This window comes from Moschus berezovskii, chromosome X, assembly GCF_049115385.1.
Source record: "Moschus berezovskii isolate FMDL1 chromosome X, NW_MosBer_1.0, whole genome shotgun sequence".
NCBI lineage: Eukaryota > Metazoa > Chordata > Mammalia > Artiodactyla > Moschidae > Moschus > Moschus berezovskii.
In genome coordinates this window covers 66,796,120-66,812,380 of record NC_142488.1, presented here as the reverse complement: position 1 = coordinate 66,812,380, position 16,261 = coordinate 66,796,120, and the positions used below count along the sequence as shown (strand labels likewise).

The window sequence follows — 16,261 nt, the reverse complement described above, 5'->3', positions numbered from 1 at the left end:
TCCCTTGGTCTGCCGTTTTGTTGTAACAGACCCAATCAGAAGTAGCTGAAGGAGGGATAACTGGAATTTTAATAGACAAAATAAATCTGTTTTTTTTTTTTTTTTTAGAAGAATAGGCCTGAAACCCAGTCTGGACCTGGCACTTTGGGGAGATTTGTAGCCAGGTAGCATCGGACATGACTGAGAGACTGAACTGAACTGAGCCAGTTGCCTAGTTTTATTAAAAGTAAGGTAGGAGTTAGCTTCCAGCAGACATTGTTTTGAGAATGGTTGCATCTAAGCCTGACACGACTCAGAAAACTCAAGTGTTTAGCAATACAACGTCTAATCTGAAATTACACCCTTAATATCATTTCTAAGGATATCTGGGAAATAGTTATTTCCCAGGATGTCTGAACCATAGCTACTCTATTTTGACTTTTAATTGTAAAATTTTTCTTAATAGCCAAAGCAGATGTCACCATTAATGACGTCAGTGTTTCTCTAGGTATGAGAAAATGCAAGAATTGGAACTCATAAAATCTTCTCCTGAGAATATCTAACTATCTGAGGGCCTGTTCTGTCAGTTTTCCCAGAGCACAGTGTGCCTCATTCCTGATTTTCACCCTGAACTCCTTTCAGGGGCGTTGAAAGTCAGCAGTTGTGGTGGCCATGATTTAATCTTTGTAGATGTAGATGGCAAGTGTCAGTCTTCCGTTGGCAGAGTCCCTTTTTGCTCATAAACTTGACGATGAGTGGGGGGCATTTCATGACCATTTTATCCCATGGTGCTAAGAATGTCCATTCTCAGGTTTGGCAAAGATTTTGTTGACAGGCCACTCAGTGTGCTGTTACTGGACTAGACCATAAAACAGTATCCAAAATTCTCTGGACCACCTGTATTACTAGTCCCTTGGTCCAGGAAAATATTTCCTCTTGTTGCTTCTTCCCACATCTAGAATTACACTGTTACTATCATCGATCTCATTTGGGACTATAAATTATTCTATTAAAGGCCTCAGACACACATTTGGCTGTGCAGGAAACAGCAATTTTGTAAAACAGGTGAAAAACAAATAACATAGTCAGCAGTATTAGTAAAGTCACAAGTAAGACTTAAGTTAAGAGCTTCCATTAGATGTAGCCCAGTATATCTCAGGTCATCTGACTTAGTCTACTCTGTAGAATCTTTATCTTCCAGGGAAATTATATATTGGCACCACCGTCTATAAGGCACATAGTCTAGTTTTCTGGTGTTACTAGACTGATGTATCTTTAGTATGATTTAATTGTATCCAACACAGAGGAGACTTAAAACCTAAATTACCATAGCCTTGTGTTATCTATATAAAGCTATCCCATAATTATGGGAGATTTTTTCCTTTGCTGAAACTTTTCTTGTTGCTCTGATTGAGCTTGAGTAATAGAAAAAAGCTCAAATTTAGGAAGGAAGAAGACGGCGGAGGAATAGGATGGGGAGACCACTTTATCCCCCACAAATTCATCAAAAGAACATTTGAACGCTGAGTAAATTCCACAAAACAACTTCGGAATGCCGGCAGAGGACATCAGGCACCCAGAAAAGCAGCCCATTGTCTTTGAAAGGAGGTAGGAAAAAGCATAAAAGATAAAAAGAGAGACAAAAGAGGTAGGGACGGAGCTCCGTCCCAGGAAGGGAGGCTTAAAAGAGGGAGAAGTTTCCAAACACCAGGAAACACTCTGACTGGTGAGTCTGTGGCGAGCCTTGGAACTTCAGAGGGCAACATAACCAGGAGGAAAAATAAATGAATAGTTAAAACCCACAGATTACGCGCCCAACGGTAACTCTCAGCAGAGAAGCAGCGCAGACGCCCGCATCGGCCATTAGCAAGCAGGGGCTGGGCAGGGAGGAGCCCACTGAATTGAGAACCGGGCCTGAATGCCTCGAGGGCACCTCTGAGAGAGCTAACTGGAGATAGCAAAGCAGACTGTGGGATAGCTGCTCCACGGAAAGGTGAAAAGCCCTAACCTAAGACTCCGCCAGACCTGCTCACAGAACAAAGGACTGAGCAGAGCTAGCCAGCTGCAGACCAGCCCATTCCCCATCCCCTGCTGAGACAGGCAGGGGAGGGCAGCCAGAGCCGGAAGGGGGCAATTGCGGCCCCAGAGAGGCATCCGATACCAAACTGCAAGCAGGCTTCTTTGCTAACCAAGACTTCTTGCGTTTCTGGCCGGTCGACATCCGCCTGAGAAGGTGCGCCAGTTGTACACCCAGAAAACCAAGCGGCAGGGACCAGGGAGGCGATAAGTCTCAGTGGCCGTATTAGCCAAACAGCTGGTCACCTGAGCTTCCCAGACTGGGGAAGGGCTAAAAAGGCAGGCCCAACCAAGTCTGCACCTTTGTGGAGTACCCAAGTACCTGAAACTGAGCAGCTTAGACCTGGGATGTGCATGCAACCCAGTGCCAACCTCAGACATTTCCCAGCAGAGCAACCTAGAGCTTGTGCAGTGTAGACTGGGACAGTACACATGGCATTAGCGGGGACAAACCCACTGTGGCTGAGACACTGCAAGCACTCCCCACATACGCCAGTGATATTTCACTGCAGCGTTCTTCCCTCCCCACAGCACGACTGAACAAGTGAGCTTCAAAAAGTGTTCACCACCGCATCCTATTGTCAGGGTGGAAATTAGACACTGAAGAGACCAGCAAACAGAAGAAGCTAAAACAGAGAGAGCCACCTAGGAAGTGACAGATGGAGAAGTCTTGAGGTTACTGCAAGAATAAGACTGAAAACCAGAGGCAGGAGGTTTAAGTCCAAATCCTGAGAACACCAGAGAACTCCTGACTCCAGGGAACATTAATCGATAGGAGCTCATCAAACACCTCCACACCTACACTGAAACCAAGCACCACCGAACGGTCAACAAGTTCCAGAGCAAGACATACCATGCAAATTCTCCAGCAACACAGGAACATAACCCTCAATATACAGGCTACCCAAAGTCACTCCAAACCCACTTACATCTCATAACTCATTACTGGACACTTCATTACACTCCAGAGAGAAGAAATCCAGCTCCACCCACCAAAACACCAACACAAGCTTCCCTAACCAGGGAACCTTGACAAGCCACCCGTCCAAACTCACCCACAGCGAGGAAACTCCAGAATAAAGAGAACTCCACAAACTGCCAGTAGACAGAAAGGCCACCCAAACACAGCAATATAAGCAAGATGAAGAGGCAGAAAAATACCCAGCAAATAAAGGAACAGGATAAAGGTCCACCAACCCAAGCAAAAGAGGAAGAGGTAGACCTACCTGATAAAGAATTCAGAATAATGAGAGTGAAAATGATCCAAAATCTTGAAAACAAATTGGAGTTACAGATTAATAACCTGGAGACAAAAACCGAGAAAATGCAAGAAAGGTTTAACAAGGTTCTAGAAGAAATAAAAAAGGGTCAATATACAATTAATAATGCAATATATGAGATCAAAAATACTCTGGAGGGAACCAAGAGTAGAATAATGGAGGCAGAAGACAGAATAAATGAGTTAGAAGATAGAATGGTAGAAATAAATGAAACAGAGAGGAAAAAAGAAAAATGAATAAAAAGAAATGAGGACAATCTCAGAGACCTCTGGGACAATGTTAAATGCCCCAACATCCGATTCATAGGTGTCCCAGAAGAAGACAAGAAGAAAGACCATGAGAAAATACTTGAGGAGATAATAGTTGAAAATTTCCCTAAAATGGGGAAGGAAGTAATCACCCAAGTCCAAGAATACCAGAGAGTCCCAAAAAGGATAAATCCAAGGTGAAATACCCCAAGACACATATTAATCAAATTAACAAAGATCAAACACAAAGAACCAATATTAAAAGCAGCAAGGGAAAAGCAACAAATAACACACAAGGGGATCCCCATAAGGATAACAGCTGATCTTTCAACAGAAACTCTTCAGGCCAGGAGGGAATGGCAGGGCATACTTAAAGTGATGAAAGAAAATAACCTACAGCCCAGATTACTGTACCCAGAAAGGATCTCATTCAAATATGAAGGAGAAATAAAAAACTTTACAGACAAGCAAAAGCTGAGAGAATTCAGCATCACAAAACCAGCTCTCCAACAAATGCTAAGTGACCTTCTCTAGACAGGAAACACAGAAAGGGTGTATAAACTCGAACCAAAAACTATAAAGTAAATGGCAATGGGTTCATACTTATCAATAATGACCTTAAATGTAAATAATTTGAATGCTCCAACCAAAAGACAAAGACTGGCTGAATGCATACAAAAACAATACCCCTATATATGTTGTTTACAAGAGACCCACCTCAAAACGAGGAACACATACAGATTGAAAATGAAGGGCTGGAAAAAGATATTCCATGCAAATAGAGACCAAAAGAAAGCAGGAGTAGCAATACTCATATCAGATAAAATAGACTTTAAAACAAAGGCTGTGAAAAGAAACAAAGAAGGACACTACATAATGATCAAAGGATCAATTCAAGAAGAAGATATATCAATTATAAATATTTATGCACCCAACATAGGAGCACCGCAATATGCAAGACAAATGCTAACAAGTATGAAAAGGGAAATTAACAATATCACATTAATAGTGGGAGACTTTAATACCCCACTTACACCTATGGATAGATCAACTAACAGAAAATTAACAAGGGAACACAAACGTTAAATGATACAATAGACCAGTTAGACCTAATTGATATCTATAGGATATTTCACCTGCAAACAATGAATTTCACCTTTTTCTCAAGCACACACGGAACCTTCTCCAGGATAGATCACATCCTGGGACTTAAATCTACCTTGGAAAATTCAAAAAAATTGAAATCATTCCAAGCATCTTTTCTGACCACAATGCAGTAAGACTAGATGTCAATTACAGGAGAAAAATTATTAAAAATTCCAACATATGGAGGCTGAACAACACGCTGCTGAATAACCAGCAAATCATAGAAGAAATAAAAAGAGAAATTAAAATATGCATAGAAACGAATGAAAATGAAAACACAGCAACCCATAACATGTGGGACACTGTAAAAGCTGTACTAAGGGAAAGGTTCATAGCAATACAGGCATACCTCAATAAACAAGAAAAAAGTCAACTGAATAACCTAACTCTACACCTAAAGAAACTAGAAAAGGAAGAAATGAAGAACCCCAGGGTGAGTAGAAGGAAAGAAATCTTAAACATTAGGGCAGAAATAAATGCAAAAGAAACAAAAGAGACCATAGCAAAAATCAGCAAAACCAAAAGCTGGTTCATTGAGAGGGTAAATAAAATTGACAAACCACTAGCCAGACTCATCAAGAAACAAAGGGAGAAGAACCAAATCAATAAAACTGGAAATGAAAATGGAGAGATCACAACAGACAACTCAGAAATACAAAGGATCATAAGAGACTATTACCAGCAACTATATGCCAGTAAAATGGACAATTTGGAAGAAATGGACAAATTCTTAGAAAAGTACAACTTTCCAAAACAGAACCAGGAAGAAATAGAAAATCTTAATAGACCCATCACAAGCACGGAAATTGAAACTGTAATCAGAAATCTTCCAGCAAACAAAAGCCCAGGTCCAGACGGCTTCACAGCTCAATTCTACCAAAAATTTAGAGAAGAGCTAACAGCTATTCTACTCAAACTCTTCCAGAAAATTGCTGAGGAAGGTAAACTTCCAAACTCATTCTCTGAGGCCACCATCACCTTAAAACCAAAACCTGACAAAGATGCCACAAAAAAGAAGCCAATACGCCTATATCACTGTTGAACATAGATGCAAAAATCCTTAACAAAATGCTAGCAATCAGAATCCAACAACACATCAAAAAGATCATACATCATGACCAAGTGGGCTTTATCCCAGGAATGAAAGGATTCTTCAGTATCCGCAAATCAATCAACGTAATACACCACATTAACAAATTGAAAAATAAAAACCATATGATTATCTCAATAGATGCAGAGAAAGCCTTTGACAAAATTCAACATCCATTTGTGATAAAAACCCTCCAGAAGGCGGGAATAGAAGGAACATTCCTCAACATAATAAAAACTAAATGACAAACCCACAGCAAACATTATCCTCAATGGTGAAAAACTGAAAGCATTTCCCCTAAAGTCAGGAACAAGGCAAGGGTGCCCACTCTCACCACTACTATTCAACATAGTTTTGGAAGTTTTGGCCACAGCAATCAGAGCAGAAAAAGACATAAAAGGAATCCAAATTGGAAAAAAAAGAAGTAAAACTCTCAGCGTTGGCAGATGACATGATCCTCTACAGGGAAAACCCTAAAAACTCTACCAGAAAATTACTAGAGCTAATCAATGAATATAGTAAAGTTGCAGGATATAAAATCAACACACAGAAATCCCTTGCATTCCTATACACTAATAATGAGAAAATAGAAAAAGAAATTAAGGAAACAATTCCATTTACTGTTGCAATGGAAAGAATAAAATACTTAGGAATGAGTTCAGTTCAGTTCAGTTCAGTGGCTCAGTTGTGTCCGACTCTCTGTGACCCCATGAATCACAGCACGCAAGGCCTCCCGGTCCATCACCAACTCCCGGAGTACACTCAAACTCATGTCCACCGAGCTGGTGATGCCATCCAGCCATCTCATTCTCTGTCGTCCCCGTCTCCTCCCGCCCCCAATCCCTCCCAGCATCAGAGTCTTTCCAGTGAGTCAACTCGTCGCATGAGGTGGCCAAAGTATTGGAGTTTCAGTATTAGCATCAGTCCTTCCAATGAACACCCAGGATTGATCTCCTTTAGAATGGACTGGTAGGATCTCCTTGCAGTCCAAGGGACTCTCAAGAGTCTTCTCCAACACCACAGTTCAAAAGCATCAATTCTTTGGCGATCAGCTTTCTTCACAGTCCAACTCTCACATCCATACAAGACCAGGGGAAAAACCATAGCCTTGACTAGACAGACCTTGGTTGGCAAAATAATGTCTCTGCTTTTTAATATGCTATCTATGTTGGTCATAACTTTCCTTCCAAGGAGTAAGCATCTTTTAATTTCTTGACTGCAATCAGCATCTGCAGTGATTTTGGAGTCCAAAAAAATAAAGTCTGACACTGCTTCCAGTGTTTCCCCATCTATTTCCCATGAAGTGATGGGACTAGATGCCATGATCTTTGTTTTCTGAATGTTGAACTTCAAGCCAACCTTTTCATTCTCCTCTTTCACTTTCATCAAGAGGCTTTTGAGTTCCTCTTCACTTTCTGCCATAAGTGTGGTGTCATATGCATATCTGTGGTTATTGATATTTCTCCTGGCAATCTTGATTCCAGCTTGTGCTTCTTCCAGCCCAGCGTTCCTCATGATGTACTCTGCATATAAGTTAAATAAGCAGGGTGACACTATACAACCTTGACGTACTCCTTTTCCTATTGGGAACCAGTCTGTTGTTCCATGTCCAGTTCTAACTGCTGCTTCCTGACCTGCATACCGGTTTCTCAAGAGGCAGGTCAGGTGGTCTGGTATTCCCATCTCTTTCAGAATTTTCCACAGTTTATTGTGATCCACACAGTCAAAGGCTTTGTCATAGTCAATGAAGCAGAAATAGATGTTTTTCTGGAACTCTCTTGCTTTCTCCATGATCCAGCGGATGTTGGCAATTTGATCTCTGGTACCTCTGCCTTTTCTAAAACCTGCTTGAACATCTAGAACTTCACAGTTTACGTAATGCTGTAGTCTGGCTTGGAGAATTTTGAGCATGACTTTAGTAGCATGTGAGATGAGTGCAATTGTGCGGTAGTTTGAGCATTCTTTGGCATTCCCTTTCTTTGGGATTGGAATGAAGACTGACCTTTTCCAGTTCTGTGGCCACTGCTGAGTTTTCCAAATTTTCTTGCCTATTGAGTGCAGCACTTTCACAGCATCATCTTTCAGGATTTGAAATAGCTCAATTGGAATTCCATCACCTCCACTAGCTTTGTTTGTAGTGATTCTCTCTAAGGCCCCCTTGACTTCACATTCCAAGATGTCTGGCTCCAGGTGAGTGATCAGGCCATCATGATTATCTTGGTCATGAAGATCTTTTTTGTACAGTACTTCTGTGTATTAACATCTTCTGCTTCTGTTAGGTCCATACCATTTCTGTCCTTTATTGAGCCCATCTTTGCATGAAATGTTCCCTTGATATCTCTAATTTTCTTGAAGAGATCTCTTGTTTTTCCTAGTCTGTTGTTTTCCTCTATTTCTTTGCATTGATCACTGAGGAAGGCTTTCTTATCTCTCCTTGCTATTCTTTGGAACTCTGCATTCAGATGCTTATATCTTTCCTTTTCTCCTTTGCTTTTTGCTTCTCTTCTTTTCACAGCTATTTGTAAGGCCTCCTCAGACAGCCATTTTCCTTTTTTGCATTTCTTTTCCACGGGGATGGTCTCGGTTCCTGTCTCCTGTACAATGTCATGAACCTCCGTCCAGAGTTCATCAGGCACTCTATCAATCAGATCTAGTCCCTTAAATCTATTTCTCACTTCGACTGTATAATCATAAGGGATTTGATTTAGGTCATATCTGAATGGTCTAGTGGTTTTCCCTACTTTCTTCAATTTCAGTCTGAATTTGGCAATAAGGAGTTCATGATCTGAGCCACAGTCAGCTCCTGGTCTTGTTTTTGCTAACTGTATACATCTTCTCCATCTTTGGCTGCAAAGAATATAATCAATCTGATTTCGGTGTTGACCATCTGGTGATGTCCATGTGTAGAGTCTTCTCTTGTGTTGTTGGAAGAGGGTGTTTGCTATGACCAGTGCATTCTCTTGGAAAAACTCTATTAGCCTTTGCCCTGCTTCATTTCGTGCTCCAAGGCCAAATTTGCCTGTTACTCCAGGTGTTTCTTGGCTTCCTGCTTTTGCATTCCAGTCCCTTATAATGAAAAGGACATCTTTTTTGGGTGTTAGTTCTAAAAGGTCTTGTATGTCTTCATAGAACCGTTCAACTTCGGCTTCTTCACCATTACTGGTTGGGGCATATACTTGGATTACTGTATATATCTACCTAAAGAAACAAAAGGCCTATATATATAAAACTATAAAACATTGGTGAAAGAAATCAGAGAGGACACTAATAGATGGAGAAATACACCGTGTTCATGGATTGGAAGAATAAATATTGTGAAGATGAATATATTACCCAAAGTAATTTATAGGTTCAATGCAATCCCTATCAAGCTACCAACGGTATTTTACACAGAACAGGAACAAATAATTTCACAATTTGTATGGAAATGCAAAAAACCTCGAATAGCCAAAGCAACCTTGAGAAAGAAGTATGGAACTGGGGGAATCAACCTGCCAGACTTCAGGCTCTACTACAAAGCCACAGTCATCAAGACAGTATGGTACTGGCATTAGGGTATATGCATTAGGGTACTGTGTTGGTGTTTTTATTTCTGATTTACTTCACTCTGTATAATAGGCTCCAGTTTCACCCACCTCATAGGAATGATTCATATGTATTCCTTCTAATGTCTGAGTAATATTCCATTGTGTTTATCTACCACAGCTTTCTTATCCATTCGTCTGCAGATGGACATCTAGGTTGCTTCCATGTCCTGGCTATTATAAACAGTGCTGCAATGAACATTCGCGTACATGTGTCTCTTTCAATTCTGATTTCCTCGTTGTGTATGCCCAGGATTGCGATTGCTGGATCATATGGCAGTTCTATTTCCAGTTTTTTAAGGAATCTCCACACTGTTCTCCATAGTGATTGTACTAATTTGCATTCCCACCAACAGTGTAAGAGGGTTCCCTTTTCTCCACACCCTCTCCAGCATTTATTGTATGTAGACTTTTGGATAGCAGCCATTCTGACTGGTGTGATATGGTATCTCATTGTGGTTTTGATTTGCATTTCTCTGAGTATGAGGGATGTTGAGCATTTTTTCATGTGTTTGTTAGCCATCTTTATGTCTTCTTTGGAGAAATGTCTGTTTAGTTCTTTGGTCCAGTTTTTGATTGGGTCACTTATTTTTCTGGAATTGAGCTGCAGGACCTGCTTGTATATTTTGGAGTTTAATTCTTTGTCAGTTGTTTCATTTGCTATTAATTTCTCCCATTCTGAAGGCTGTCTTTTCACCTTGCTTATAGTTTCCTTTGCTGTGCAGAAGCTTTTGATTTTAATTAGGTCCGATTTGTTTATTTTTGCTTTTATTTCCAATATTCTGGGAGGTGGGTCTTGGAGGATCCTGCTGTGATTTATGTCGGAGAGTGTTTTGCCTATGTTCTCCTCTAGAAGTTTTATAGTTTCTGGTCTTACATTTAGATCTTTAATCCATTTTGAGTTGGTGTTAGGAAGTGTTCTAGTTTCATTCTTTTACATGTGGCTGACCAGTTTTCCCAGCACCACTTGTTAAAGAGACTGTCTTTTCTCCATTTTATATTCTTGCCTCCTTTGTCAAATATCAGGTGTCCATAGGTGCATGGATTGATTTCTGGGCTTTTTATTTTGTTCCATTGATCTATATTTCCATCCTTATGCCAGTACCATACTGTCTTGATGACCACAGCCTTTGTTTTAAAGTCTATTTTATCTGATATGAGTTTTGCTACTCCTGATTTTTTTTGGTCTCTATTTGTGTGAAATATCTTTTTCCAGCCCTTCATTTTCAGTCTGTCATGTCCCTTGTTTTGAGCTGGGTCTCTTGTAGACAACATGTAGCGGCCTTGTTTCTGTATCCATTCAGCCAGTCTTTGTCTTTTGGTTGGGGCACTCAACCCATTTACATTTAAGGTAATTATTGGTGAGTATGATCCCGTTGCCATTTACTTTATTGTTTTGTGTTCGAGTTTATACACCCTTTCTGTGTTTCCTTTCTAGAGAAGATCCTTTAATATTTGTTGGAGAGTTCATTTGGTGGTGTTGAATTTTCTCTGCTTTTGCTTGTAAAGCTTTTGATTTCTCTTTCATATTTGAATGAGATCCTTGCTGGGTACAGTAACCTGGGCTGTAGGTTATTTTCTTTCATCACTTTAAGTAGGTCATGCCATTCCCTTCTGTCCTGAAGAGTTTCTATTGAAAGATCAGCTGTTATCCTTATGGGAATCCCCTTGTGTGTTATTTGTTGTTTTTCCCTTGCTACTTTTAATATTTGTTGTTTGTGTTTGATCTTTGTTAATTTGATTAATATGTGTCTTGTGGTGTTTTGCCTTGGGTTTATCCTGTTTGAGACTCTTTGAGTTTTTTGGACTTGGGTAATTATTTCCTTCCCCATTTTAGGGAAGTTTTCAACTATTATCTCCTCAAGTATTTTCTCATGGTCTTTCATTTTGTCTTCTTCTTCTAGGACTCCTATGATTCAAATGTTGGGGCATTTAACAGTGTCCCAGAGGTCTCTGAGATTTTCCTCATTTCTTTTAATTCTTTTTTCTTTTTTCCTGTCTGTTTCCTTTATTTCTACCTTTCTATCTTCTACCTCACTTATCCTATGTTCTGCCTCTGTTATTCTACTGTTGGTTTCCTCCAGAGTGTTTTTTATCTCATTTATTGCATTATTCATTTTATATTGACTCTCTTTCATTACTTCTAGGTCCTTGTTCCATTTTTCTCTTTAAAAGGCTGAATTGCAAGATTGTTGTCTCTATATGGACTTCCAAAATCCTAGTTGGAAACTTAAAGTTGAGCAATGACTTTCATTTTAGGTACCACCTCTCTTTTTTCAGAAGTAATCATAGTTTTTGGGATCTAGGCTTAATCATAAGAAGGTCTAGGCTAGTGGTACTCAATTAAGGTTGATTTTACCCTCTAGGAAACATTTGACCATATCTGGAGACATTTTTGGTGGTCACAAATAGAGGTTGGTGCTACTAGCATCTAGTGGGTAGACACCAGAGATGCTGCTAAACATCCTGCAATGTGCAGGATGGCGCCCTCCAAGGTCAAGAATGCTTAGTTTATTGATACGTAGTTGTTCTTTTCTTTTAATTAATTTCCCCCCAAGATTTTCAGAGCTGTACTGTGGTGCAAATATTGCTTTGAGACTTTTTCTTATTTCTTTTAAAAAATCTAATCTTTTATCTTAAAAGCTATGTTGTGTAATTAAATATATTTTCTTTTTAATTCTGAATTCTGCATTTTCTTTCTAACTTTAAAAATTTTCCTCAGCCCAAAGGTTATGTAAGTATCTTCCTGTTATTTCCAATATTTTAGTATTCCACTTTTTATACTTATATTTTTAAACCAGAATTAAAATCAATCTAATGCTCATTTTGCAGATTTTTGAAGTGTATATTCTAATTGCTTTCTTTCAAAATTATAATAAAAAATTTCAGCAGCAAAAAGAAAAAAAAAGAATCCTGAGGTTGAGAAACCCTGGTCTAGGACCAACAAGGGAAAACTTATTGAGTGATATTTTAAGATGCTTCCATGCTGCTTTTACTGTGAAAGGTCTAACTTTCTAAGGAGGGACCAAAATCTCATTGTGCTAAACAAATAAATGCAGAAGTATGATATAGGGGTTGAGATCTAATCAAGTTGATAGTAGCAGTGGTTTTAAACCTCATTCTGCACTGCAGCCTTTAAACTTATGAACCTTTCTGAGTGATTAGTTAGTATTTAACTTTTCAGTTTAACAAATATTGCATCACAAGTATTGCCTGTGTTCTAGATTATATCCACCAATTCCCCTCTGCCTAAAAATTTTCTCGTGAAGTCACATGCTGGCAACACTGTCCAGTTATTGGGAGCCTTCTAAATGGTGAGCATAAAGCCTAGAAAGAACTAATCAACCTTGACAGTGTTGAACTTGGTAAATTCAAACGTATAATACGAGGAAAAAAATGTTATGGCTAAGATGACCACATAATGTATCTCCCAAACTGTAACACATTTGAGAGTAAATGAGGGTGTTATTAAATAATGATATTAGGACAATAGGTATAAACTGAGACCATCTGGAGCAAATCTTAGTCATAACCTTATTTTTTTTTTCTTTCCAACCTGAAGCAGGTAAATTTAGTGATCTGAACAAAACAAGATTAACTAGGAAAAACTTCCGTAATGAGATGCTGTACAGAGTAACATATCCTTTTCATGCTGATTATCTTAACAAGGTTTAATAAATGTGATTATTTTTCAGTCTTCTAAGTTTAGATTGTTTAGGTAGCCATAAGGTCTGAAAACAGACAAATATAGATAAGCAGTTTATTCATCTTCTATGATATGTTCAGTGTTCCTCATTAGCAGTTCATGGTTCAATAAGAAAATTTGAAATGAACAACATGCACTACCAAAAGGCACTCCCACCAGTCCTTGTACATTCATTTATAATGCATTGTCCCAGATGATTCAACTCTAATTTTCACTGAATAAGCTTGCACCTTTTCTCCTTTGCCTTTTGCTTCTCTTCTTTTCTCAGCTATTTGTAAGGTCTCCTCAGACAACCATTTTGCCTTCTTGCATTTCTTTTCCTTGGGGATGGTTTTGATGATCACCTCCTGTACAATGTCACAAACCTCTGTCCATAGTTCTTTAGGCACTCTATCAGATATAATCCATTGAATCTATTTGTCACTGCCACTGTATAATCATAAGGGATTTAATTTAGTTCATACCTGACTGACCTAATGGTTTTCCCTACTTTCTTGAAGTCTGAATTTTGCAATAAGGAGTTCATGATCTGAGCCACAGTCAGCTCCTGGCCTTGTTTTTGCTGACTGTATAGAGATTCTCCACCTTCACCTGCAAAAAATATAATCAGTCTAATTTCAGTATTGACCATCTGGCCCTATCCATGTGTAGGGTCATCTCATGTGTTGTTGGAAAAGGGTGTTCGCTACAACTGGTGCATTCTCTTGGCAAAACTCTGTTAGCCTTTGCCCTGCTTCATTTTGTACTCCAAGGTCTAATTTGTCTATTACTCCAGCTTTCTTGTAACCTCCTACTTTTGCATTCCAGTCCCCTATGAGGAAAAGGACATCTTTTTTTGGTGTTAGTTTTAGAAGTTCTTATAGGTCTTAAAAGACGCTTACTCCTTGGAAGGAAAGTTATGACCAACCTAGATAGCATATTAAAAAGCAGAGACATTACTTTGCCAACTGAGGTCCGTCTAGTTAAGGCTATGGTTTTTCCAGTGGTCATGTATGGATGTGAGAGTTGGACTGTGAAGAAAGCTGAGCGCCAAAGAATTGATGCTTTTGAACTGTGGTGCTGGAGAAGACTCTTGAGAGTCCCTTGTACTGCAAGGAGATCCAACCAGTCCATTCTAAAGGAGATCAATCCTGGGTGTTCATTGGAAGGACTGATGCTAAAGCTGAAACTGCAATACTTTGGCCACCTCATGCGACGAGTTGACTCACTGGAAAAGACTCTAATGCTGGGAGAGATTGGGGGCGGGAGGAGAATGGGACGACAGAGAATGATATGGCTGGATGGTATCACCGACTCGATGGACATGAGTTTGAGTGAACTCCGGGAGTTGGTGATGGACAGGGAGCCCTGGCATGCTGTGATTCATGGGGTCGCAAAGAGTTGGACATGACTGAGCGACTGAACTGACTGACTGATAGGTCTTCAAGGAACCATTCAACTTCACCTTCTTCAGCATTAGTGGTTGGGGCATAGACTTGCATTACTGATATTGTAATGAATTTTGATATTGAATGGTTTGTCTTGGAAATTAACAGAGTTCATTTTGTCATTTTTGAGATTGCACCCAAGTACTTTATTTCAGGCTCTTTTGTTGACTATGAGAGCTACTTCATTTCTTCTAAGGTTTTCTTGTCCACAGTAGTAGATATAATGGTCATCTGAATTAAATTAGCCCACTACAGTCCGTTTTAGTTCACTGATTCCTAAAATGTGATGTTCACTCTTGCCATCTCCTGTTTGACCACTTCCAATTTACCTTGATTCATGGACCTAACATTCCAGGTTCCTATGCATTACTGTTCTTTACAGCATAGGACTTTGCTTTCATCACCAGACACATCCACAGCTGGGTGTTGTTTCTGCTTTGGCTCAGCCTCTTCATTTCTTCTAGAGCTATTTCTCGGCTCTTCTCCAGTAACATATTGGGCACCTACCTACCTGGGGATTTCATCTTTCTGTGTCATATCTTTTTGCATTTTTATACTGTTCATAGGGTTCTCAAGGCAAGAATGCTGAAGTGGTTTGCCATTCCCTTTTCCACTGGGACACGTTTAGCATATCCTAGAAGAAGTAATCAAGGGAGCTCAATCTATTAGAAATACTATGTAGTCTCTGTTTCCAGACTTTGGGGTCACTGCTATTTTTTATAAGACTCACCTACTGTCAGTCTTATAAACATTTTTGCCATTTATATTATACCAAGAAAAAAATGAATACTAAAAATGAGATAATAGGGAAAAAAAAAAACAGTTTTCTTTTGCTTCCAAATGATTTTACACCAGAACATTTTGCTGACTTTATAGATGAAAGACTCTTTAAATGATACTTAGAATACATTACAAACTTAGTTTTAAATTAGATTTGAGTCTAGAACAGGACTCACTCACAATGATTCCAGAACACAATGTGGAAGTGCAAAAGTTAAGTGATGACTTCTTAACTGTTCAAAGGGATAAAGATCTTCTTCAAATATGGATGGAAATTAATCTCTAAGAGTTATTCTTCATTATAGACTACTATATTATTGTCGGTTTCATATACTTTTACTTTATAAAGAACACCCACAGGAAGAAATTTCTGGAGGTTTTCCCAGATATATATGGCTACATTTTCTGTTGTGCTTGCGATGTCTGCAAAATACGGCACATCTAGATCCAGATTCTTACGATCAAGGGGCTTCATAATCGCCTCCTCCATATACTCTTTGAGGCCAGTAGAATTCATGACCATTCCTGTAACAAGATCAATCTTTGCATGTACTATCACCACAACTTTACAATTGTGCCCATGGCCATTTGGGTTGTTCCACTTCCCAAATAATTTCAAGTTTTCTTCATTACTAAGAGATTTGCTGTGGAGGCGGTGGGTCGCGCTGAAGGAGATGAGGCGGGGGCGCCCGTCAGTGAGGGCCTGACCCTGCCCTGTTCATGGCTCTACAAGCCCACGGCCAGGCCAGCGTCCTCAACCCTCGGCCTGCCACCCACTCATAACCTTCTTAAGGTTACTGACAAAAATATCTATTTAATTCCTCATAAAGTACTAGCTGCTAACAGCTTACAGTAATGTCTCCTTCTAGAGGCAGCTGTGTTTTCAGATGGGGCTTTAAGACACTTTAAGAGCATTTCACATCTAAAATAATGCAGTTGTGATGA

The 16,261-nt window shown here is 39.4% G+C and overlaps 1 pseudogene; it reads right to left on the bottom strand.

Moving 5' to 3' along the window:
- Nucleotides 1-15,605: 15,605 nt before the first annotated feature.
- Nucleotides 15,606-16,038, bottom strand: LOC129564214 (6-pyruvoyl tetrahydrobiopterin synthase pseudogene; annotated as a pseudogene).
- Nucleotides 16,039-16,261: the final 223 nt, after the last annotated feature.